This window comes from Triticum dicoccoides, chromosome 7A (genome assembly GCF_002162155.2).
Source record: "Triticum dicoccoides isolate Atlit2015 ecotype Zavitan chromosome 7A, WEW_v2.0, whole genome shotgun sequence".
Taxonomy (NCBI): Eukaryota; Viridiplantae; Streptophyta; class Magnoliopsida; order Poales; family Poaceae; genus Triticum; species Triticum dicoccoides.
In genome coordinates, this window is record NC_041392.1 from 266154219 (window position 1) to 266179107 (window position 24889).

Here is a 24889-nt window from a genome sequence, read left to right on the forward strand (position 1 = left end):
TCGCTATTGAAGACCGGTTCGGGGGCTACTGAGGGAGTCCTGGACTAAGGGGTCCTCGGGCGTCCAGCCTGTTATCTATGGGCCGGACTGATGGGCTGTGAAGACATGAAGGCCGAAGACTGCACCATGTCCGGATTGGACTCTACTTGGCGTGGAAGGCAAGCTTGGCGACCGAAGATTCCTTCTTATGTAACCGACTTCATGTAAACCCTAGAACCCCTCGGTGTCTATATAAACCGAAGGGGGTAGTCCGGAAAGGACACCACATATACTCATTACCATACCCGCATATGCTAGACTTCTAGGGTTTAGCCATTATGATCTCGTGGTAGATCCACTCTTGTGACACTCATATTCATCAATATCAATCAAGTAGGACGTAGGGTTTTACCTCCATAGAGAGGGCCCGAACCTGGATAAACAGCATGTCCCCCATCTCCTGTTACCATCGATCCTAGACGCACAGTTCGGGACCCCCTACCCGAGATCCGTCGGTTTTGACACCGATAGCCGCCGCCGCCGCCAACCCCTGCCAGTCAGCCCCTTCTGCCTAGGTTAGATAATAAAGTTCAAGTTACCCAGCGATTCCCGTACTGTCGTACCACTCCCCTGAGTTTTTAGATGAGGCATGCGGTGTCCCTTCCCACCAGATCCACATCCCTTGCTCCAGAATGTCGCAGCCTAAGCTCGACCACGTATCCCAGGGAGCCTAACGAGCTTTCAGCTAAGAAGGGGTTTATCATGGCCTCTCTGGCGGACGTTGGCAAGGTCGCCGCCATTCGCCCCGACCTGTCGACCCCGAAGAAACACGTCACGACAGAAGCTGGTGAAGATATTGACTACATTGCCATGCCGAAGGCTTCTTGTCAGCAGGCTAGCGTATTACTGTATCTCGAGAAAGCTGGCTACGACATCAAGCTCATCCACAGCGACGACTGCACGCAGGCCATGCACAGGTTAATTGGTCCATCCCCAACCCCTCTGGTTCAACCATCGTCGGTCTCTTTGACGGCCCTACCGATGATCTCCTCCGCCAAGCGGTCAAGGATTTGCGATGTTTATACGCCATCAAGCCCATTTCGTCATTTCTGAAGGACACGTTCTACGACGGCGGCTTGGGATCCTCAATTGCCAAGTCAAATCTTATCCACCACGACCACGACAATGAGGAGGGCACCCACGGAGGTTCTTCGAAGGTGAAACAACCCATCTCTGACATCAGAGAGTGCAGCATGGGTCTGTGCTCTTCGAACTGGAAGGATCCCGTCCATGAAATGTGAGGCAACATCCTATCAGCAAATCTTACCTTTTCTAGCTTGCCAACCCATACCTGTTGTTGTAGTAGCATTTGTCGTGCGGTGCTTTAACTGTGTCGTGTTTAATTATTTCAGTTATGCAGAAATGTATTGTTCAATAGGGCTATGTGATGTTTAAGTATGAATTGTCCACTTCAGTTTCATGAATGGCTATATTTGGTTGTTTATAGTGAGTAGATGTCTTGTTTATCTATATTTGGTTGTTAGGTTGGTTGGAGTGAGCATTTTTCCCGTTATTGAGCGGATACCTTGTTTATGGGAAAATTTTGTTTTTGCCACTCTAGATTTGGCCAATTTTCCTTATGCCACTCTAGATTTTGACATTTCACTTTCGCCACTCTTAGCTTTTGACAATTATCACAATTGCCATTCCCGTGGCAAAAGCAAAATTTTCAGAGTGGCAATTGTGATAATTGTCAAAAGCTAAGAGTGGCAAAAATTAAATAAAATTATTTTGATTTTGCCACAGGATGGCAATTGTGATAATTGTCAAAAGCTAAGAGTGGAAAAAGCGAAATGTCAAAATCTAGAGTGGCATAAGAAAAATTGGCAATATCTAGAGTGGCAAAAACAAAATTTTCCCCTTGTTTATATGTATTTGGTTCTTAGTTTGGTTGTAGTGAGCATTTGTCCAGTTATCATGCACATGCCTTGTTTATCTGTATTTGCTTGTTAGGTTGCTTTTTTTAGCATTTGTCCAGTTATCAAGCAGATGCCTCGTTTATCTGTATCTGCTTGTTAGGTTGGTTGCAGTGAACATTTGTCAAGTTTTCAAACATATGCCCTATTTATCTGTATTTGCTTGTTAGGTTGGTTGAAGTGAGACTCTGTCTAGTTTTCAATGGCTATATTTGGTTGTTATACTTGTCATTTATGCCTTGTTTATTCCAGTCATTCACAATGTGTTGTTCATTATGTGCAAGTTGGAACTGTGCCGCTCGATTACATCAATACTAGTTTGAACAACTATATTTGGTTCTAGTTATTCCTGGTGTAGTTAACACATGCCCTTTATTTTAGTTTCACATATTTATCCAGTGTGATGTTTAAGCATTACCTACGTTCTATTCATTTTCAACAATACCAGTTTGAATTGCAATATTTGATGGCTATTAAGCCTGCTGTCGGTAACATTGCCTTCCATTTTATATCTACTTTAATAGCATGCTGAAACCAACACATTCAAGCTATCATTTGGAGATGATGTTGTTTACCTTTCCTATAATTGTTTGATGTTAATATTGCTGTACTTATCATGCCTTTCCACTACTTATGCAGGACAACAATGGGAGTGGCCACCATTTTCCGCCGAGGTTAGCTTCATCCCTCGGCTTGTACACCCCCATTGTTCCATAATGTAGTGCATATAGATCCAGACCTGGACACTAGTTAGCTTCTAATATTGACTTGTTGCTTGTAGGTACATATGCCCTTGGCAAGGATCCACGCATCGACCCTTTTTGCATATGGGGCAATGAGATATTGATGAACAAGCATCAAGTAAGGAAACTGATAAGGATTATTAGCAAATATATATGAATGGTGGCAAGCAAATTATTTGTTTATGCTCTATCCAACACAACAATGAGCTGTAGGATGGTAACTACAAACTCTATAGCCTTCTCTTTTTATTGCCCATAATGAGTTGTTAGACAACAATGTCTAAATCTTTTTCGTTCGCAGTGGTTCCCGAAGCAGTTCACTCAAGATTACCTCACAAAGTACATGATTGGTGGACACACAATGAAGGTTAAAGTATTTCATCCAGACTACAATGAGCATCGAGAAGTCATAATGAAGACAGTGAAGGATGGACGGGCAGCCATCACAAGGGGTTGGCCTAAAGAGTCGTGCGCGTATTACGCATGGAGGAGGGTACAATATGGGCATTCCGCTTCACCTTCTCCAGCAACCAGAATGTCTTTCGGCTCTCTCTTTACAGTCTTTAGTACAACTGTGGTTCATCATTCTTTACTTGGTGCTTCTGTAGTTCTTCAGTATATGTACCTTTGCATCGAATTATGCATTCGTGGTTGAACCTATATCTGCAATAAACATGGTTGGATATGAAATAAGTGATTGCCTACTTTCAAATTCAAAACATGTGATTTTTAAATTAGGGATTACACTTCACACGGTTTGCGAAAGAGAAACGTCTTCGATAGACGTGGAGATCAAAAACGTTTCTAGGATCCACTACGTGTGCGATCAATCTCCACTACACACACGACATCGTCTTGAAAACTGTTTGCGTTAGGCCACCTTGCGCAAACGTTTACCACATAAAAACTATGTGCGATGGACAACCTTTGCCACACAGCTTCTTCTATGCACCGCGTGTGATGCATTCAATAACACAAACGATAAAATTGTTAATATCATGTGCAATGGCAACTCTATCACAAACGATTTAATTGGGAAAATTGTGTGTGATGTACCTATGAACGGAAACGTTTTCCTTGGAGCGACTGTGTGGGATGTACATACGAATGGAAATGTTATGTGGGGACTCACTATGTGGGATGCACATGCGACCGGAAACAATTTTGCCTATAAAATTGTATTTTTAGCTCTACACGTATTACCATATTTGAGCGCTCGCCGATCGCACTTGACCTCATTTTTCCGAGCGTGTGTGCTAGGAGGGCATATTCCCGACGGTTTCTGGGTCGTGTGGTATGAGAACCTGGAATTAACTTCCAGATCCTCCTATGTATATTTCTCAACCCCAGTATCATTGTTGACAACACAGTGAAATGATATCATTGCAGAATACGTAAACGCATTACAAGTAGTATATTTGTCCCAAGACATACCTAGTGAGATGTCTCATGACATTTACAATCAGAAACAGCGAAAAGTAAAATGTGTAGCGACTCCATCTCAGCCACAGGCAGTCGATGTAGTCCACGTGACCTCACTTCTATGGATCGCCATAGTAATCATAGTCATCACCTTCGTCTTCATGCAACTCTGTTGTCAACAAAATTATTGCCATGAGTATATTACGTACTCAACATGCCTCTAGGGGGAGGTCCTCATAACAACATGTGGCTTCAAAGGAAGGTTGTATGGCTCATTTGCATAAAGCTAATTTTGTTTGACAAATAAAGCAGTTGGATAAAAGCAGTTTTTTTATGAGAATGTGTTTTATCTCCAGAATAACTTTCATCAAAGTGAGGATCCTCGATCAACTCACACTCTTCATAGGTTCCAAGAATAGGGGTAAAGAGGGAATAAGCAAGACAGGTCCTGTATGTAAAGAAAGATTCATGTGCTGTCCTTGACCGTGGACACGGCTATTCAAATAGTTTTACACTCTGCAGAGGTTGTACACTTTACCCACACAACACAATCCCGACTTGTTGCCACTAGCCGTCGCTTGCGTAGTACATCATCTGATATACCGGCAGGGAGATTGTGACGAGGTCTTTGGACTAGATCCCCCAAAGATGTGACATGCCCACCGGGTCTGGCGCATGGAACTGAGAGTACGTCCTCAAACCGGTCCCCCCATCTGTGCCGAGGATACTCCTCGCAAGGCAGCTATCCCATCTGCGGTACGGCGACATCGACACCTAAGGCTGACTAGCTTACTTGACCAAGCCAGTGCCCATATAGCATGTGGTTGTACTGTTATCACAATCTTCAAATCCAAGACTTATTAGGCCTCATGCGGCACGGACGACTGATTGCCCCCTTCAACTCATGAAGGGAGGCCAATCGCTCCTTCAATCCTTGATTTAGCTGTCGCCCGCGCCAGTATTCAGATGGTAGGTTTCACCCAGAGTAGAAGAGGATAGAGAAGGTCAACAAGGGCCAACAGGCCTAGCTCAGCATTAAGTTTCAACCGTCAATGACTCAGAGATCATTCAACAAGGCACCTATAGGGTGATAAGCATGGCTAAGCATTTCTACTCTACGGGAACCTTATACTTCTACTCAGGTGTCAAGGAAATAGGCGACAAGCGGATCAAGGTAATGTGTCAATCGACATGCTAGCTACGAGAATTAAAATAGCATGCACAATAGTAATAATAAAACTCAATGCAATTTTGTCAACCATAGGATAAGTATGATCAAAGAAGGAGGCATGCCTTCGTTGTTGAGTCCTTCTTCAATAACCTGATTCTGTCCATGTCCAACATCATCGTCACTCCCTACTCGTCGTAACGATAGCAAAAGACAAATAATAAATAACAAAGCAATAGAAAATCCTAATAACATCCAAAACAAATTAAGAGTGGATGTATAGCAAGATACTACTCAAGATGGAGATTCCAGAAGGAGATAACATGACTGGAAGGTAAGTAGAGGACTCGATGAATTGACAGGGTTTAGGTTAATGATGGATAATCAAGGCTTGCCAACAATACTAACGTTCTAATACGAACTATGGTACTAACCACTAGTAGTACCCACTACACATCACGACTAAGGAACTACTATATAACCAACACAATGGCAACAACACAGATGGGATGGAACCAACATATGGATTTAACTACATAATCACAACATGACATCATGAAGGTAAAATTTAACCACAAGTAAATATTTAGATAGAATCCAAATATTTATAATCGTCAATAGCAGTCAAACATATACATCAACTTTATAATTCAAAATCATGTATTCTATATGACAACCAAACAAACATTATAAACCATACTAATTAAGCAATGGAAACATCATTCAACAACATGACTTAAATTGATCTAGGTCTAGACCTAAATCATTATTAAAAGAAAATAGAATCAACTCCATTATATCAAACTAATTCATTTGTCAAACAATTACAAGAACTACATAACACATGGATCAAATGGATGAATAACTATCTTAGACATGATATGGTTAGGAGTAATTATCAACCACAAATAAATACTTGGATGAATCCAAATATTCATAATAGTTAACAACAACCAAAGTATAACATCAAACGTAATAACTATAGCGAGCATTCCTATAACAAGAGCCAAACCATTTCCATGGTCAAAACTAAATAAACAACTAAATCAAGACACATCTTCACACAAGGCATGTGAGTATAGAACCACTAGAGGTCTAAACGAATAACACAAGCATCACACATACGAGTGATCATGATAAGATACTAAACTAGAATATGCTCTTAAAAATACAGAACAACTAATTAATAGCCAAATAGCCAGTAGCAATAATATTACCGGCACATGCTTAAACAAGAGATCAAACTATGCACACTAGGCATATGAGAAAGATACATCTCAACTAACATGAAAGGTAACTATCATATGCATGTGATGAACTATTGCAACAAGTATAGAGCACTCATAATACTAACGTATGACAAGTTAAGCATGTATAAGCCACTAGAATAACTATAAACATGGAGTATAATAAGGCATGAAAGGTTATTAGCATGACATGTCTCGGCTTAAGCATACCACAACTGCAACAACTAGATAAAGTAGATATGACAAGTAGACATGTATGGTCATCACAAGAGATACGAGAGTATGCTACCAATACAATACTACTCATAACTATGACATAATTTAGTTGATATCAACTAACATGACTATCAAGCATGGCAATAGCACACGAGCCTACATACTAGTTATGACATGTAATCACATTGACTACGCATACAAACATGTAACCAAGTAATAATATATCATGGAATGAACAACAGTAAGCAATGCACCATAGTAGCATGAATAGCAGGGACAAGATCATGGCATGCATTTCCTATCTATTACAACATACACTTGTAAAGACATAACATAACAACCTGGAATGATCTATAACATGAGTTGATACACCGACTCTCTCTCTCTCTCTCTATGCCATCTAGTTATACAATCACAATATCATGGCATGATATTGAAGCAAGAATCCTACTTAATTAAAGTATTTGAGATCATAAACTACTAACATGTACTTCTATCAAGCAAATATTAACCATATGATTGGTCATACAATATAAAGTAGCAATGATATAACACATACAATCAAAACATGAGTAGGACTTTGAGCAAGTGCTAACATGGCATGGTAATAAACTAAGGTAAATGGACACACATGATAGTTACCAAGATGAAATAAACTAAATTCTATTTTGCAAGAATAAATTATATATAGCAATACAAAACTAAATGATTTCATCAGCAACTATCCATGCAATCTTGTATAACACACATGTATAAAATAAAAGGAACAACTAGCCAATAATATTCTATGCTATGAACTACAATGTACTCATATCCAAACAATAAGGCATGTCATTCGACATCTAGCATAAAGAATACTATGCAACAACACGTACTAAAAATATATAAACATCTTTCGTAGACATGGCATATTTGCAAACAAAACAAACGTGCGGCATGGACGAAAATGAATATATAATCAATATCTAACATATATTCATTCTAAACAAAAATGAAATAATCAAGACATTAGGTATTGCATAATCACACAGAGGTTACAGTAATTCTACATAAACCTATGCATGGTAATAATTTGCAAAAACATGTACATATGCATATCATAACTATATACCACAAGAAAGAAAAATATCAACATGAAATAACACGTTGAACAATTTTTTGAATAACTATAATCGGTGAAAGAAATAAATGTAACAACTCCTACGTCGCACTAAAATTATAAGACGAATAACATACACTCGTAGGCATATCACGAACATAATAAAATAACATACTAACAAGAAGAGTTGACCGGTCAAATACTCCACATGGTAGTAATACATAAGAACTAATACAGAGGTGTATCTCACTACTACATGATGCACGAAATTATCTACACAAAATCATATAGAACTATATTAAAAACTAGTGTTACACTTAACAAGAACGACTAGATAAAACCTAAACTAAAATCAATTGACCCAACAACCAAGAATATTCTACCAACGGGCTTCTATGGCCATAGAGAATATTTCCTCTATTAGGAACAAAGTTATACGACGAATAAAAACTGAAGAAATATGTGGATGTCGTTGGATGGCCTCCAATTCATGGACGTGGCGTGGCTGACGTGGCCAACAAGAGAAATAGGTCGAACTGCGATGTCTAGGAGATAGATTGAACATGGTTTAGTGCATGTGCAAAAGGAATTGGACAGAAACTCACCGAGCGCGACGAATCGATCCGACGAACTCGATGAACAGTGTAGACGAACATGCTGAATTCTTCGCATGTAGTTGACGGAACGCGTTCCTTCTTCTCTGAATGGATTCATGGTGTGGAAAGGAAGAACTTGGCGCAAGAGTTTGGTTGGAGATGGTCCGAGTCACCGGGATCGAAACCTCGTGTTCATGGACAGCAAGAGTTCAAGGAGAAAACTTAGAAGCACCGGTAAGGAAGAGGGCAGGGGTTCTTGCAGGAATGGAAGATGAAGTCAAGGCACACATATATATACTCACGGATTTGTAAACCGTGGAGAGTTGAAGGGATTAGAGGAGGGGAGGGGTGCATAGTGGCTGTACGTTTCCTTTTCTCTCTGCTGGTGTGCGCATGTACGTGTACACGTGGGTGAAGTCGTGGAGAAGAAGCGCTCGCTGGGAAGGAGAAGAGGTTTATCTGGATGTGAGAGATGGCAAGTGAAGAGAAATAGGCAGGGGTAGAAATTAAAGGAAGGCAACAATCAACCGTACATGGCTGTTTAGTTTATGTAGGTTAGGAACGTACAGATGAGAAGAAGGAGAAGAGGGGTTCGCTCCAATGGGTATTGGGCCAAGTTGGGCAGGCCCAAGTGGGAGAGAAAGAAAAGATAAAAGAAGATGAGCTGGCCAATTTGGTTTGAAGAAAAATAAATAAAGAAGTGAGGAGACAGATTGGGATAGACCCATTCAGTATGGAAGGAACAAACAAAGATTTGGGCTGCACCCAAGAAGAGAGAGACTTATAATGTGAGGGGGGAAATGAGTTTCTTTTATGAAAAAAATAGAAATGGAATGGAGACAAAAAACAAATGACTTCGGAAAATCCAAAGAAATATACACACACGCATAATTTAATATGCTGAAGGGAGAAAAACAAAACCTAACTAAAAGAGCAATAAAAACTCAATTTAAATTTAAGTTTGCATTAGATCAAATTAAATCCTCCAAATTATAAAATTCCAATTTAAGCTTTGTTAACAAATAAAACAAAAGAAATTTTCTCGCCCTGATTTTTGGAAAACTTTTTCTTAAACATTCTGAGAATCGGGATGTTACAGATTTACCCCCCTTAAAAGAAATCTCGTCCTCGAGATTTGGGCTGACTAAAGAGAATAGGTTTGGATTAGCTTTGTCTTCGACATAGTTCTTTTTGGAAACTTGTGGAATCATTTCTCATTCTGATCTTGGTGATAGGTGGCTTAGGGTCTTCATTGGAGATACTTCTCTTGTCATAATTCTTCTAGGTTGCAAAACTTGTAAATAATCCTTCGATCTTGGCGATGGTAATGTGATAGCTTCTGTAACTGGCTGAGCATTCTTCAGTCTTGTCCTTATTTAGGCCAAGCTTCGGTGCGGCTGGACTCATTGATCCTTCCTTCAGTTTGAATTTTACGATAGGTGTGGCGAAGGTCTTCAAATATTTGTCTTGTTTGCGAATGAAGGTCTTCAATTCTTCAATCTTGCCGAATCACCGTCTACTACCCCCCTTAAAAGAGGTTTTCTATGGGGTTCACATCGATAATAGACCTCTAAGCTTGCTGTTGCAACTTCTTTCCTCTGAGAGTGTCCTCCGGTGTTTATTGAGAAGAGGGAAAGATCATAAGAAGAGTAAGAGTCCTACACAAGGCGGAGATACCCAAAAGATAAACAAAAGATAATACCGAGATAACCAAGAAGATATCCAAATAAAACTCAAAAGCAACTCATTTTGGCAAATAGGGTTTTAGTATGACTGCATAGGAAAACACCAAAAATATGCAGACAATACACACACAAGAAAGGTTTTGCGTCTACAAGCTACGAATTCTATCACTACAAGGGTGTTAACCAACCTAATCCTATATGGCAGGTCACAATAAATCTTGGGGCAAATCTTCAACGTTGACGATTGCAGCATGATCGACGGTTGTTGCCTTCTTGAGGTCTCGAACTGTCTTCTCTTGGAAAAATGTTGCTACTCAGAGCTTCAGGGTTTGAAGTTTGAAGTTCTTGGCAAGTCTTGAGAAACTTCTAACTTTTTAGCACCATGGGCGGGGAAAGGGTTTCACATACTATAAAGAAGATGGTAGCAAAGTGGAGTTTAAATTTCAAATGAATAAAATGAGATGACAATTGCAATAGTGAAGGCGAAGAGTACGAGAATGATCCTTTTCAAAATAGTTTTTCTTATTACAATAGTACCTAAGGCTTTCCATTTATAAGTAAGGCCACGCGACTAGGTCGACATCGGCTCTGATACCACTTCTATGAGAACCTGGAATTAACTTCCAGATCCTCCTGTGTATATTTGTCAACCCCAGGATCATTGTTGACAACACAGTGAAATGATATCATTGCAGAATACGTAAATGCATTACAAGTAGTATATTTGTCACAAGACATACCTAGTGAGATGTCTCATGACATTTACAATCAAAAATAGCGGAAAGTAAAATGTGTAGTGACTCCATCTCAGCCACAGGCAGTCGATGTAGTCCACGTGACCTCACTTCTACGGATCGCCATAGTAATCATAGTCATCACCTTCGTCTTCATGCAACTCTGTTGTCAACAAAATTATTGCCATGAGTACATTACGTACTCAACATGCCTCCCACGGGGGAGGTTCTCATAACTACATGTGGCTTCAAAGGAAGGTTGTATGGCTCATTTGCATAAAGCTAATTTTGTTTGACAAATAAAGCAGTTGGATAAAAGCAGTTTTTGATGAGAATGTGTTTTATCTCCAGAATAACTTTCATCAAAGTGAGGATCCTCGATCAACTCACACTCTTCATAGGTTCCAAGAATAGGGGTAAAGAGGGAATAAGCAAGACAGGTCCTGTATGTCAAGAAAGATTCATGTGCTGTCCTTGACCGTGGACACGACTATTCGAATAGTTTTACACTCCGCGGAGGTTGTACACTTTACCCACACAACACAATCCCGACTTGTTGCCACTAGCCGTCGCTAGCATAGTACACCATCTGGTATACCGGCAGGGAGATTGTGACGAGGTCTTTGGACTAGATCCCCCAAAGATGTGACATGCCCACCGGGTCTGGCGCACGGAACTGAGAGTACGTCCTCAAACCGGTCCCCCAATCTCTGCCGAGGATACTCCTCGCAAGGCAGCTATCCCATCTGCGGTACGGCGACATCTACACCTAAGGCTGACTAGCTTACTTGACCAAGCCAGTGCCCATATAGCATGTGGATGTATTGTTATCACAATCTTCAAATCCAAGACTTATTAGGCCTCATGCGGCACGAACGACTGATTGCCCCCTTCAACTTGTGAAGGGAGGCCAATCGCTCCTTCAATCCTTGATTCAGCTGTCGCCCACGCCAGTATTCAGATGGTAAGTTTCACCCAGAGTAGAAGAGGATAGAGAAGGTCAACAAGGGCCAACAGGCCTAGCTCAGCATTAAGTTTCAACCGTCAATGACTCAGAGATCATTCAACAAGGCACCTATAGGGTGATAAGCATGGCTAAGCATTTCTACTCTACAGGAACCTTATACTTCTACTCAGGTGTCAAGGAAATAGGCGACAAGCGGATCAAGGTAAAGTGTCAATCGACATGCTAGCTACGAGAATTAAAATAGCATGCACAATAGTAATAATAAAACTCAATGCAATTTTGTCAACCATAGGATAAGTATGATCAAAGAAGGAGGCATGCCTTCGTTGTTGAGTCCTTCTTCGATAACCTGATTCTGTCCATGTCCAACATCATCGTCACTCCTTACTCGTCGTAACGATAGCAAAAGACAAATAATAAATAACAAAGCAATAGAAAATCCTAATAACATCCAAAACAAATTAAGAGTGGATGTATAGCAAGATACTACTCAAGATGGAGATTCCAGAAGGAGATAACATGACTGGAAGGTAAGTAGAGGACTCGATGAATTGACAGGGTTTAGGTTAATGATGGATAATCAAGGCTTGCCAACAATACTAACGTTCTAATACAAACTATGGTACTAACCACTAGTAGTACCCACTACACATCACGACTAAGGAACTACTATATAACCAACACAATGGCAACAACACAGATGGGATGGAACCAACATATGGATTTAACTACATAATCACAACATGACATCATGAAGGTAAAAGTTAACCACAAGTAAATATTTAGATAGAATCCAAATATTTATAATCGTCAATAGCAGTCAAACATATACATCAACTTTATAATTCAAAATCATGTATTCTATATGACAACCAAACAAACATTATAAACCATACTAATTAAGCAATGAAAACATCATTCAACAACATGACTTAAATTGATCTAGGTCTAGACCTAAATCATTATTAAAAGAAAATAGAATCAACTCCATTATATCAAACTAATTCATTTGTCAAACAATTACAAGAACTACATAACACATGGATCAAATGGATGAATAACTATCTTAGACATGATATGGTTAGGAGTAATTATCAACCACAAATAAATACTTGGATGAATCCAAATATTCATAATAGTTAACAACAACCAAAGTATAACATCAAACGTAATAACTATAGCGAGCATTCCTATAACAAGAGCCAAACCATTTCCATGGTCAAAACTAAATAAACAACTAAATCAAGACACATCTTCACACAAGGCATGCGAGTATAGAACCACTAGAGATCTAAACGAATAACACAAGCATCACACATACGAGTGATCATGATAAGATACTAAACTAGAATATGCTCTTAATAATACAGAACAACTAATTAATAGCCAAATAGCCATTAGCAATAATATTACCGGCACATGCTTAAACAAGAGATCAAACTATGCACACTAGGCATATGAGAAAGATACATCTCAACTAACATGAAAGGTAACTATCATATGCATGTGATGAACTATTGCAACAAGTATAGAGCACTCATAATACTAACGTATGACAAGTTAAGCATGTATAAGCCACTAGAATAACTATAAACATGGAGTATAATAAGGCATGAAAGGTTATTAGCATGACATGTCTCGGCTTAAGCATACCACAACTGCAACAACTAGATAAAGTAGATATGACAAGTAGACATGTATGGTCATCACAAGAGATATGAGAGTATGCTACCAATACAATACTACTCATAACTATGACATAATTTAGTTTATATCAACTAACATGACTATCAAGCATGGCAATAGCACACGAGCCTACATACTAGTTATGACATGTAATCACATTGACTACGCATACAAACATGTAACCAAGTAATAATATATCATGGAATGAACAACAGTAAGCAATGCACCATAGTAGCATGAATAGCAGGGACAAGATCATGGCATGCATTTCCTATCTATTACAACATACACTTGTAAAGACATAACATAACAACCTGGAATGATCTATAACATGAGTTGATACACCGACTCTCTCTCTCTATGCCATCTAGTTATACAATCACAATATCATGGCACGATATTGAAGCAAGAATCCTACTTAATTAAAATATATGAGATCATAAACTACTAACATGTACTTCTACCAAGCAAATATTAACCATATGATTGGTCATACAATATAAAGTAGCAATGATATAACACATACAATCAAAACATGAATAGGACTTTGAGCAAGTGCTAACATGGCATGGTAATAAACTAAGGTAAATGGACACACATGATGTCGGATTTCGGGTTCCGGCAGACCCTTGAGGTTCGAACACTGGGGTGCGCGCGGAGATTTCGCCTCCTACCTTCCTGCACCCCTCCGCCATGCTAGGGTCTAAACTAAGGAAAGAACAACACAAGAGACACAGGGTTTATACTGGTTCGGGCCACCGTTGTGGTGTAATACCCTACTCTAGTGTGTGGTGTGTGGATTGCCTCTTGGGCTGGTGATGATGAACAATACAAGGAAGAACAGCCTCGCGAGGGTCTGTTCTTGGCTGAGGCGATGAACTGTTGGGAGGAGTTCAGCCACCTTTCTCTCTCTCTCTCTCTCTCTCTCTCTCTCTCTCCCGAACCGGAACCCCCCTTGCTGTGTGGGTGGCTGGTCCTATTTATAGAGGCCCTGGTCCTCTTCCCAAATATTGAGAGGGAAGGGAGCCAACAATGGCAGGCTAATTTGAAGGGGGACAACAAGTATCAGCTATCCTGACAAAAGTAGTCTTCGCCTGCGCAAAGCTCTGGTGATGACGTCGTCTTGGGCTCCACGGTGACCTCCGTCTCGTAGTCCTCCTGGTCTTGGTCTCGTTGCACCGAAATGGCAACCTTTGCCTGATGCCTCGGTACTCCGCGGCTGCGCTTGCCCCCTTTGCACCAAAGAGGAAAGGAGGACGCTGCGCGGGCTGGCACCCGCCTGGCGCCCTGAGTCGTCATGGCTTGCGTCATGGGCACCTCGTGAGGTACCCCGCCTTGATCTCTCCGCCTCCTCGTGAGCCAGCCTGACGAGGCCGTGCCTGAGGAGGCTTCGCGTCGTCCGCCCCGCGAGGCTTGGCCCCTCGTGAGGGTCTTGGGTTTGTGTTGGTGAAGATGGGCCGTGCTGGGCCCCCTTTTGAGCCACGCCGCAGGCCGCAGTCAGGCAAGTCTGGGGACCCCCGTTCCCAGAACGCCGACACATGATAGTTACCAAGATGAAATAAACTAAATTCTATTTTGCAAGAATAAATTATATATAGCAATACAAAACTAAATGATTTCATCAGCAACTATCCATGCAATCTTGTATAACACACATGTATAAAATAAAAGGAACAACTAGCCAATAATATTCTATGCTATGAACTACAATGTACTCATATCCAAACAATAAGGCATGTCATTCGACATCTAGCATAAAGAATACTATGCAACAGCACGTACTAAAAATATATAAACATCTTTCATAGACATGGCATATTTGCAAACAAAACATACGTGCGGCATGGACGGAAATGAATATATAATCAATATCTAACATATATTCATTCTAAACAAAAATGAAATAATCAAGACATTAGGTATTGCATAATCACACAGAGGTTACAGAAATTCTACATAAACCTACGCATGGTAATAATTTGCAAAAACATGTACATATGCATATCATAACTATATACCACAAGAAAGAAAAATATCAACATGAAATAACACGTTGAACAATTTTTTGAATAACTATAATCGGTGAAAGAAATAAATCTAACAACTCCTACGTCGCACTAAAATTATAAGACAAACAACATACACTCGTAGGCATATCACGAACATAATAAAATAATGTACTAACAAGAAGAGTTGACCGATCAAATACTCCGCATGATAGTAATACATAAAAACTAATACAAAGGTGTATCTCACTACTACATGATGCTCGGAATTATCTACACAAAATCATATAGAACTATATTAAAAACTAGTGTTACACTTAACAAGAACGACTAGATAAAATCTAAACTAAAATCAATTGAACCAATAAGCAAGATTATTCTACCAACGGGCTTCTATGGCCATAGAGAATATTTCCTCTATTAGGAACAAAGTCATACGACGAATAAAAACTGAAGAAATGTGTGGATGCCATTGGATGGCCTCTGATTCATGGACATGGTGTGGCTGACGTGGCCAACAAGAGAAATAGGTCGAACTAGGATGTCTAGGAGATAGATTGAACATGGTTTAGTGCATGTGCAAAAGGAATTGGACAGAAACTCACCGAGCGCGACGAATCGATCCGACGAACTCGATGAACAGTGTAGACAAACATGCTGAATTCTTCGCATGTAGTTGCCGGAACGCGTTCCTTCTTCTCTGAATGGATTCATGGTGTGGAAAGGAAGAACTTGGCGCAAGAGTTTGGTTGGAGATGGTCCAAGTCACCGGGATCGAAACCTCGTGTTCATGGACAGCAAGAGTTCAAGGAGAAAACTTAGAAGCACTGGTAAGGAAGAGGGCAGGGGTTCTTGCAGGAATGGAAGAGGAAGTCAAGGCACACATATATATACTCACGGATTTGTAAACCGTGGAGAGTTGAAGGGATTAGAGGAGGGGAGGGGTGCATAGTGGTTGTACGTTTCCTTTTCTCTCTACTGGTGTGCGCATGTACGTGTACACGTGGGTGAAGTCGTGGAGAAGTGCTCACTGGGAAGGAGAAGAGGTTTATCTGGATGTGAGAGATGGCAAGTGAAGAGAAATAGGCAGGGGTAGAAATTAAAGGAAGGCAACAATCAACCGTACATGGTTGTTTAGTTTATGTAGGTTAGGAACGTACAGATGAGGAGAAGGAGAAGAGGGGTTCGCTCCAGTGGGTATTGGGTCAAGTTGGGCAGGCCCAAGTGGGAGAGAAAGAAAAGATAAAAGAAGATGAGCTGGCCAATTCGGTTTGAAGAAAAATAAATAAAGAAGTGAGGAGATAGATTGGGATAGACCCATTCAGTTTGGAAGGAACAAACAAAGATTTGGGCTGCACCCAAGAAGAGAGAGACTTATAATGTGAGGGGGAAAATGAGTTTCTTTTATTAAAAAAAATAGAAATGGAATGGAGACAAAAAAACAAATGACTTCGGAAAATCCAAAGAAATATACACACACGCATAATTTAATATGCTGAAGGGAGAAAAACAAAACCTAACTAAAAGAGAACAATAAAAACTCAATTTAAATTTAAGTTTGCATTAGATCAAATTAAATCCTCCAAATTATAAAATTCCAATTTAAGCTTTGTTAACGAATAAAACAAACGAAATTTTCTCGCCCTGATTTTTGGAAAACTTTTTCTTAAACATTCTGAGAATCGGGATGTTACATGTGGGAAGGACCTCCCTATCACCCACACTCACTTGGCGACGGTTCCAAACGTCGTCGCAGAAAGGGGTTAAAAACCTTTTGTATAGCACCGACGCTGTAAGAGCATTTTTCTCCCTAAGTGGTTTTGGTGATTGATGACAATGCATTTGCAGACTAATCGTGTGCATTGAGCATTTCAGATATCTCACGTCTAGGCACTAGACGATTCGGTGCCCCTCGAAACCTATTGAAGACGGCGTTTCTCTATGTTTCTTTTGGTGGATTTGAGTCGTAGGAAAGCCATACTATTAAGAGGGGGTCCGCTTCGGAAAGGTTAGGGTGGAATCATCACGTACAGATCTGTTCCTTTGCACCACCTTTCCTTGCTTCATTGGAGCACCGGTTGTTCCCCTTGTCGTTGCAAAGATGTAGGCCTCCTAGTGCAATTGGGCTGCGGCGTGCGGTATTACTGCTCAAGTGAGCAGTAGTACAGCAGCTGGCCACGATAGTACCGCCCAAGGCAGCGGTAGTACCGCAAGTGCGGTAGTACCGCTCCTAGCACGTGGTAGTACCGTGGCATGAGCGGATGTAGGGGTGGAAGTAATTTTTTACTTCCGCACCCTACGCGGTAGTACCGCTCCCTGTGAGTTGTAGTACCATGCCGTATTTTTGTACTGACTGAAACTCAGCAGAAGTAGCCACGAATGTAATTTTATTAGTCCGTGCCTTCCCGGCCTAGAATGAGCCATGGCTTGCGGTAGTACCGCAATGGCGGGAAGTAGTACCGCTCCAGCGGTAGTACAACTCGTTGAGGTGTGCAACAGGGCCTCACATGGCTCCTACCGCACGAGCGGTAGTACCGAACTTCCCAGCGGTAGTACCGCAAGCCTGTGCGGTAGTACCGCGGGTATGTGTGGTAGTACCGCATGTCGTGGTCTGAGTTGGTGGGTAACGGTTGGATTTGTCTCACACTATTTAAGGGGGGTCTTCTTCCCCAAGTTGACTACCTCTTCCTCCTCTAAGCTCCATTGTTGCTCAAAGTTCCATTTTCGCCTGATCTCTCTCCCTAGCCAATCAAACTTGTTGATTCTCTAGGGATTGGTTGAGAAGGCCCCGGTCTACACTTCCACCAAGATAAATTTGATTCCCCCCACTAATCCCTTCGGATCTTGTTACCCTTGGGTGCTTGAGCACCCTAGACGGTTGAGGTCACCGCGGAGCCATATTCCATTGTGGTGAAGCTTCTTGGTGTCGTTGGGAACCTCCAATTAAGTTGTGGAGATTGCCCCAACCTTGTTTGCAAAGGTTCGGTCGCCGCCTTTAAGTGCGCCAATAGTGGAATCACGGCTTATCGCATTATGTGAGGCTGTGAGGAGAATACGTTGTCCCTAGTGGCTTCTTGGGGAGCATTGTGACTCCACACCGCTCCAATGGAGACGTACTTCCTCTCAAAGGGAAGGAACTTCAGTAACACATCCTCGTCTCCACTGGCTCCACTCTTTGTTTACCTCTTACCTTTACTTTTGCAAGCTTATATTATGTAGTATCCCTTGCTTGCTTGTGTGCTTGTTGTTGTTGCATCATATAGGTTGCTCACCTAGTTGCATATCTAGACAACCTACTTTGATGCAAAGTTTAAATTGGTAAATAAAAACTAAAAATTGTTAGTTGCCTATTCACCCCCCCTCTAGTCAACTATATAGATCCTTTCAATTGGTATTAGAGCCTCGTCTCTTTATTTAGGAATTTGCCGTCTGAAGAGTATGGTTGACACCGTAGACGGCGGGGAGGAGCACCCCGATGTGATTCCGTCCTCGTCTACGGCCGATGGGGGTCCCTCGGTCTCTCGTGAGGAGTTCAATGCGGCTTTGGACACATTGAAAACCTCCATGACGACCGAGGTTGAAAGCATGTTCAACAAGTTTTTAGAAGGCCTTAAATTATCCGGTGCACCAATGAAAGTGGGTGATCCCGCTAACAAGGTGACGGATGCTACCTCCGACAAGGAGGAGGCTACGAGTGAAAAAGTTCCTTTATCTAGTGGTAGAAGTGAAAATGTCATCTTTGCCCATGTTGAACCTCCACTTAATTATGGAGGACCAATTCCCTCCACTCATTTGAATCATGTTGGTCCTCCTCCCAAGTTTGTGAAAAATGAAGATTTTGCCTCTTGGGTCTATCGCTTTAAACGTCATTTAAATTGTAGTTCTACTAACCTTTAGAGAATAATTGAGCAAGGTTTCTATCCGCATGACCCAAGCAACTTCACTCCTAGAGAAGCCGCATATCATCAATTCAACGAGTCCGCTCTTTGCATTCTCCAAGAGGCCATTCCCCCGAAGATATTGCGCATCTCTGACCTTTCACCGTGGCCAAGGAAGTGTGGCAACATGGTGTTTCCATTTACAAGGGAAGCGCAAGCATTCAATGCTCCAACTATGAAGTGGTTCAAGATGAAGACGATGAGTTGGCAATGAATGAAGATGAAGAACCTCGTGAGCTTTACCAGAGATTAACCACTCTCGCCGTCTCAGTCCGAGATCATGGGAGCAAGGATACGGATGATAATTGGATCAAGCGCAAGTTTCTCAAGGCCATGATGCCTTACCATAAGGCCATGTCCTCCATCATCCGTCAAAGGCCGGACTTCCACACCTTGTCCTCAAGTGAGGTGTTGGATGAGTTTGTGGCAATGAGGATCTTGGACAAGACCGTCGACAATTCGGTGTTGCGTTCTCAACGCGCAAAGAAGCCCAACCTTGCCTTGAGGGCCAAGGCTAGTGTGGAAGAAGAGGATGAAAGGGAAGAAGAGGAGAGTAACCCCGAAGATACAAAATATGCTTATCATCAGCACATGGCTCTCGCTTCAAGGCAATTTTGGAGCAAGAATAACTCAAGGCCCAACTTCAACAAGAACAACTCAAGTGGAACTAAGGGCAAGAAACGCGTGAGAACATGCTATAATTGTGGCAATGTGAGCCATTTTGTTGCGGAGTGCCCATATGAGAAAAGGGAAGACAATGGTGGCAAGCTTATCCGTAAAGACAAGGCCACGTCCTTCCTGAACAAGAACAACTTCACCAAGAAGACTCCTCCCAAGGGATTGGTGGCACAAGAAGAGTACAATGAGGAGGAGGATGATGCTGAAGACGGTGAGACGGTTGCCATGGCCTCCATTTCCATTTCAACAACTCTTTGGGTGTCCCTCTTCGACTCACCCAATGAGAACATCACCGCCAAGTGCCTCATGGCCAAAGCCACCAACAAGGTAACCACCAACATCAAAACCACCATCACTACTAATCCCTCGTTGATGGATTGCATTGATGAAAGTGAGGGGTCTAATGAGGAAGAAAATGAATTTGATCTTTTATGAGTAAGCTCAAGGGTAAATCCAAGAAGCACTTTGTTGCTCTCTTGGAACAACTTGGTGAAGCTAATGACATGATCGAGGCTCATGAAGACACCATATCTAAGATGGAGGGGCATAGTCGTGACTATGCCGATGAGATATCAGATCTCTCTAATGAGCTTGAGGAAGAGTGTGGTCATCGTTTGGATCTTGAGGAGTCACACAATGATGAACATGCTAAATTAAAGAAAGATCTTGATCGTTCTCTTGTTGTATCTCGTGTGCTCAATTCCGAGAAGGCCAAACTTGGGGTTGATCTTGCTAGACTTAAGGAGGAGTTTTATATACTTGACAAGGCTCACAAGGCCTTGAAGGGTGCTCATGCTAGCCTCAAGGAGTCTCATGATCAACTCCAAGTGAAGCTAACTAAGGAAGAAGCCATTTTCCCTCATATGGTTTTAATTGATAATGCAAATGCTACTAACCCATGTTGTGAGCATGTGCATCTTGTGGAGGAGAATGCAAAGTTCAAGGAGCAACTTGAGAAAGGCCTTATGTCTTTCATACAAGGTGAGAAGAACCTCAATGACCTTTTGAGTAATCAAAAGGAAGTTGTGGGAAAGGAGGGAATTGGGTTTGCTCCCAAGCCCAAGAATAGGAAGAAGAATGATAAGGCCAAACGACCTCCTCCTCTCAAGCAAACTTCTGTGAAGGAGGGAGAGGTTGCTTCTGAGGAGAAGAGGAACAATGAGAATGGTGGTGGTGTCAAGAAGGGCAATGCCACCCCTTCCAACGAAGACGGCGAATTTAACCCTTCTTGTGTGTTATGCCATGCTAGTGATGGGCATGTCTATGCTAAATTCGTTGGTTCTCCTTATGAGTACATTGAATGGTCTATTTGGGTTCCTAAGACCCTTGTTACTAACATCAAAGGACCCATTACGAAATGGGTACCTAAAACCAAGCATTTGTCTCTTGTAGGTGTTTGCTTTCTGGTGGAGGATTATGGTTGCTCGATAGTGGAGCCGCAAATCATATGACCAGAAGCAAGGACTTGGTGGTGGACGTGCACAAGATTTCATCTATGCCCACAAATGTCGAGTGGGGTGATGCCTCGTCTTCAAAGGTATTGGGTCTTGGCAAGGTTGTCATGTCTCATGATCTCACGATCGAGAAAGTCATGCTTGTTGAGTCCCTTGCATATAATTTATTTTCCATTCGTCAACTTACACTCATGGGCTTTGCCACTTTCTTTGATATTGATACCATGGCCCTCTTGTGGAGCAAGACTCTTAAAGTAGCCTTTGTGGGGCATGTCGAGAATGGCCTTTATGTGATTAACTTTTCGGAGCGACCCACTAAGACCGCGGCATGCCTAATGGATAAAGTTGACATGGGATGGCTTTGGCATCGCCGTTTATCCCATGTCAATATGAGATCTTTGCAAAGTCTTCTCAAGGGGGACCATGTCCGTGGACTAACAAATGTTAGCTTTGCTAAAGATCGTGCTTGCAGTGCTTGTATGGAAGGAAACATACACGAGAAGGCTCGCCCTCCCACGGCTCTCATCTACTCGAAGAGGCCCTTGGAGCTCCTTCACTTGGATCTCTTTGGACCTCCATCCTTTGATAGTCTTGGGGGTAGAAAGTATTGCTTGGTGATTGTGGATGATTATTCAAGATACACTTGGGTATATTTCTTCAAGAGGAAGAGTGAGACCCAACAAACCATCATTGATTTTGCAAATGAAGCTCAACGCCAACACAATGCAAAGATCTTGACGATAAGAAGTGACAACGGCAACGAGTTTGAGAACTACACCTTGGATGAGTTTCTTAGTGATAAGGGGATCAAGCATCATTATTCCGCACCTTACACCCCTCAACAAAATGGTGTAGCGGAGAGGAATAACCGGACATTGATGGATGTGGAAAGGACCATGATGGCGGAGTTCAAGTCTCCATATAACTTTTGGGCCAAAGCCATCAACACCGTGTGTCATGCATCCAGTCGGCTCTACCTCCGCAAAGGCTTGAACAAGACTCCATATGAGGTACTCATCGGTAACAAGCCCAACCTCAAGTACTTCCGGGTGTTTGGGTGTAAGTGTTTCATTCTCAAGAAAGGTGTTCATTTGTCTAAATTTGAGGCTAGAGCTCATGAGGGCATATTTGTTGGTTATGCTAGAAACTCTCATGCTTACGGTGTCCTCAATAAGTCCACGGGACTTATAGAGGAGACGTGTAACGTGGAGTTTGATGAGAATAACGGCTCCCAAGTGGAGCAAGTGGTACTTGTGATGTAGGTGATGAAATTCCTCCCCAAGCCATAAGAAGAATGGGTGTGGGCTTTATCCTACCCATTGAGGAACCCCTTATGGTCGAAGGAGACGGACAATGTTCCACTCAAGTGGAACCATCATCAACCCAAGACCCACACGCTTCCGAAGAACAAAGTGAAGGCCCTCAACCAAATGAACAAGATCAAGGGAAAGATCAACCTCAAGATGGTGGTTAACCATCAAGTGATGCCCAAGGTCAAGTTCTCTCCTCCGAGCAAGTTCAAGATCAAGAGCAAGCTCAAGGTCAAGAACAAGCTTAAGACGACGCTCAAGATGATCAAGTTACCGCTCCTCTACTCACTCCCGAGGAGGAATTGGAGCGTCATGCCGCCAAGATTGCATCCAAGCTCACCGATACGTCTCTGTCGTATCTATAATTTTTATTGTTCCATGCCAATATTCTACAACTTTTACATACTTTTGGCAACATTTTATATAATTTTTGGGACTAACATATTGATCCAGTGCCTAGTGCAGTTCCTGTTTGTTGCGTGTTTTTTCTTTCACAGAAAATCCATATCAAACAGATTCCAAATGGGATAAAACCTTGCGAAGATTTTTTTGGAATATATATGCATTTTGGGAAGTGGAATCAACGCGAGACGATGCCCGAGGGGCCCACGAGGGTGAGGGGCACGCCCCAGGGGGTAGGGTGCGCCCTGGGCCCTTGTGGCCACTCCGTAAGGCGGTTGGTGCCCTTATTTCGCCGCAATAAAGCCAATATCCGGATAAAAATTGTGTCAAAATTTTATCCCAATCGAAGTTACGGATCTCCGGGAATTTAAGAAACGGTGAAAGGGCAGAATTAGGGAGTGCAGAAACAGAAGGAAATAGAGAGAGATCCAATCTTGGAGGGGCTCTCGCCCCTCCGCCGCCATGGAGGCCATGGACCAGAGGGAAACCCTTCTCCCATCTAGGGGGAAGGTCAAGGAATAAAAAGAAGGGGGCCCTCTCCCCCTCTTTCCCGGTGGCGCCGGAACACTGCCGGGGCCATCATCGTCATCGCAATCTACACCAACAACTTCACCGCCGTCATCACCAACTCTCTGCCCCTCTATGTAGCGGTGTAACCCCTCTTTTACCTGTTGTAATCTCTACTTAAACATGGTGCTCAACGCTATATATTATTTCCCAATGATGTATGGCTATCCTATGATGTTTGAATAGATCTGTTTTGTCCTATGGGTTAATTGATGACCGTGATTGGTTTGAGTTGTATGTTTTATTATTGGTGCTATCCTATGGTGCTCTCCGTGTTGCGCAAGCGTGAGGGATCCCGCTGTAGGGTTTGCAATATGTTCATGATTTGCTTATGGTGGGTGGTGTGAGTGACAGAAGCACAGACCCGACTAAGTAGGTTGTTTGCGTATGGGAGTAAAGAGGACTTGATGCCATATAATGCTATGGTTGGGTTTTACCTTAATGATCTTTAGTAGTTGCGGATACTTGCTACAGTTCCAATCATAAGTGCATATGATCTAAGAAGAAGAAGTATGTTAGCTTATGCCTCTCCCTCAAATAAAATTGCAATAATGATTACCGGTCTAGTTATCGATTGCCTAGGGACAAATAACTTTCTCATGACAAAAGCTCTCTACTGAAACTAACTTAGTTGTGTCTTTATATAAACATCCCCTAGATTTTATTTACGTGCTCTTTATTATCTTTCAAACCTATCCAATCACACCTACAAAGTACTTCTAGTTTCATACTTGTTCTAGGTAAAGCGAACGTAAAGCGTGCATAGAGTTGTATCGGTGGTCGATAGAACTTGAGGGAATATTTGTTCTTCCTTTAGCTCCTGATAGGGTTCGACACTCCTACTTATCGAAAGAGTCTACAATTGATCCCCTATACTTGTGGGTTATCAAGACCTTTTTCTAGCACCGTTGCCGGGGAACAATAGCATGGGGTGAATATTCTCGTGTGTGCTTGTTTGCTTTATCACTAAGTGGATTTTATTTGCTGTTCTAAGTTGTTCTCTATCTTTACTTATG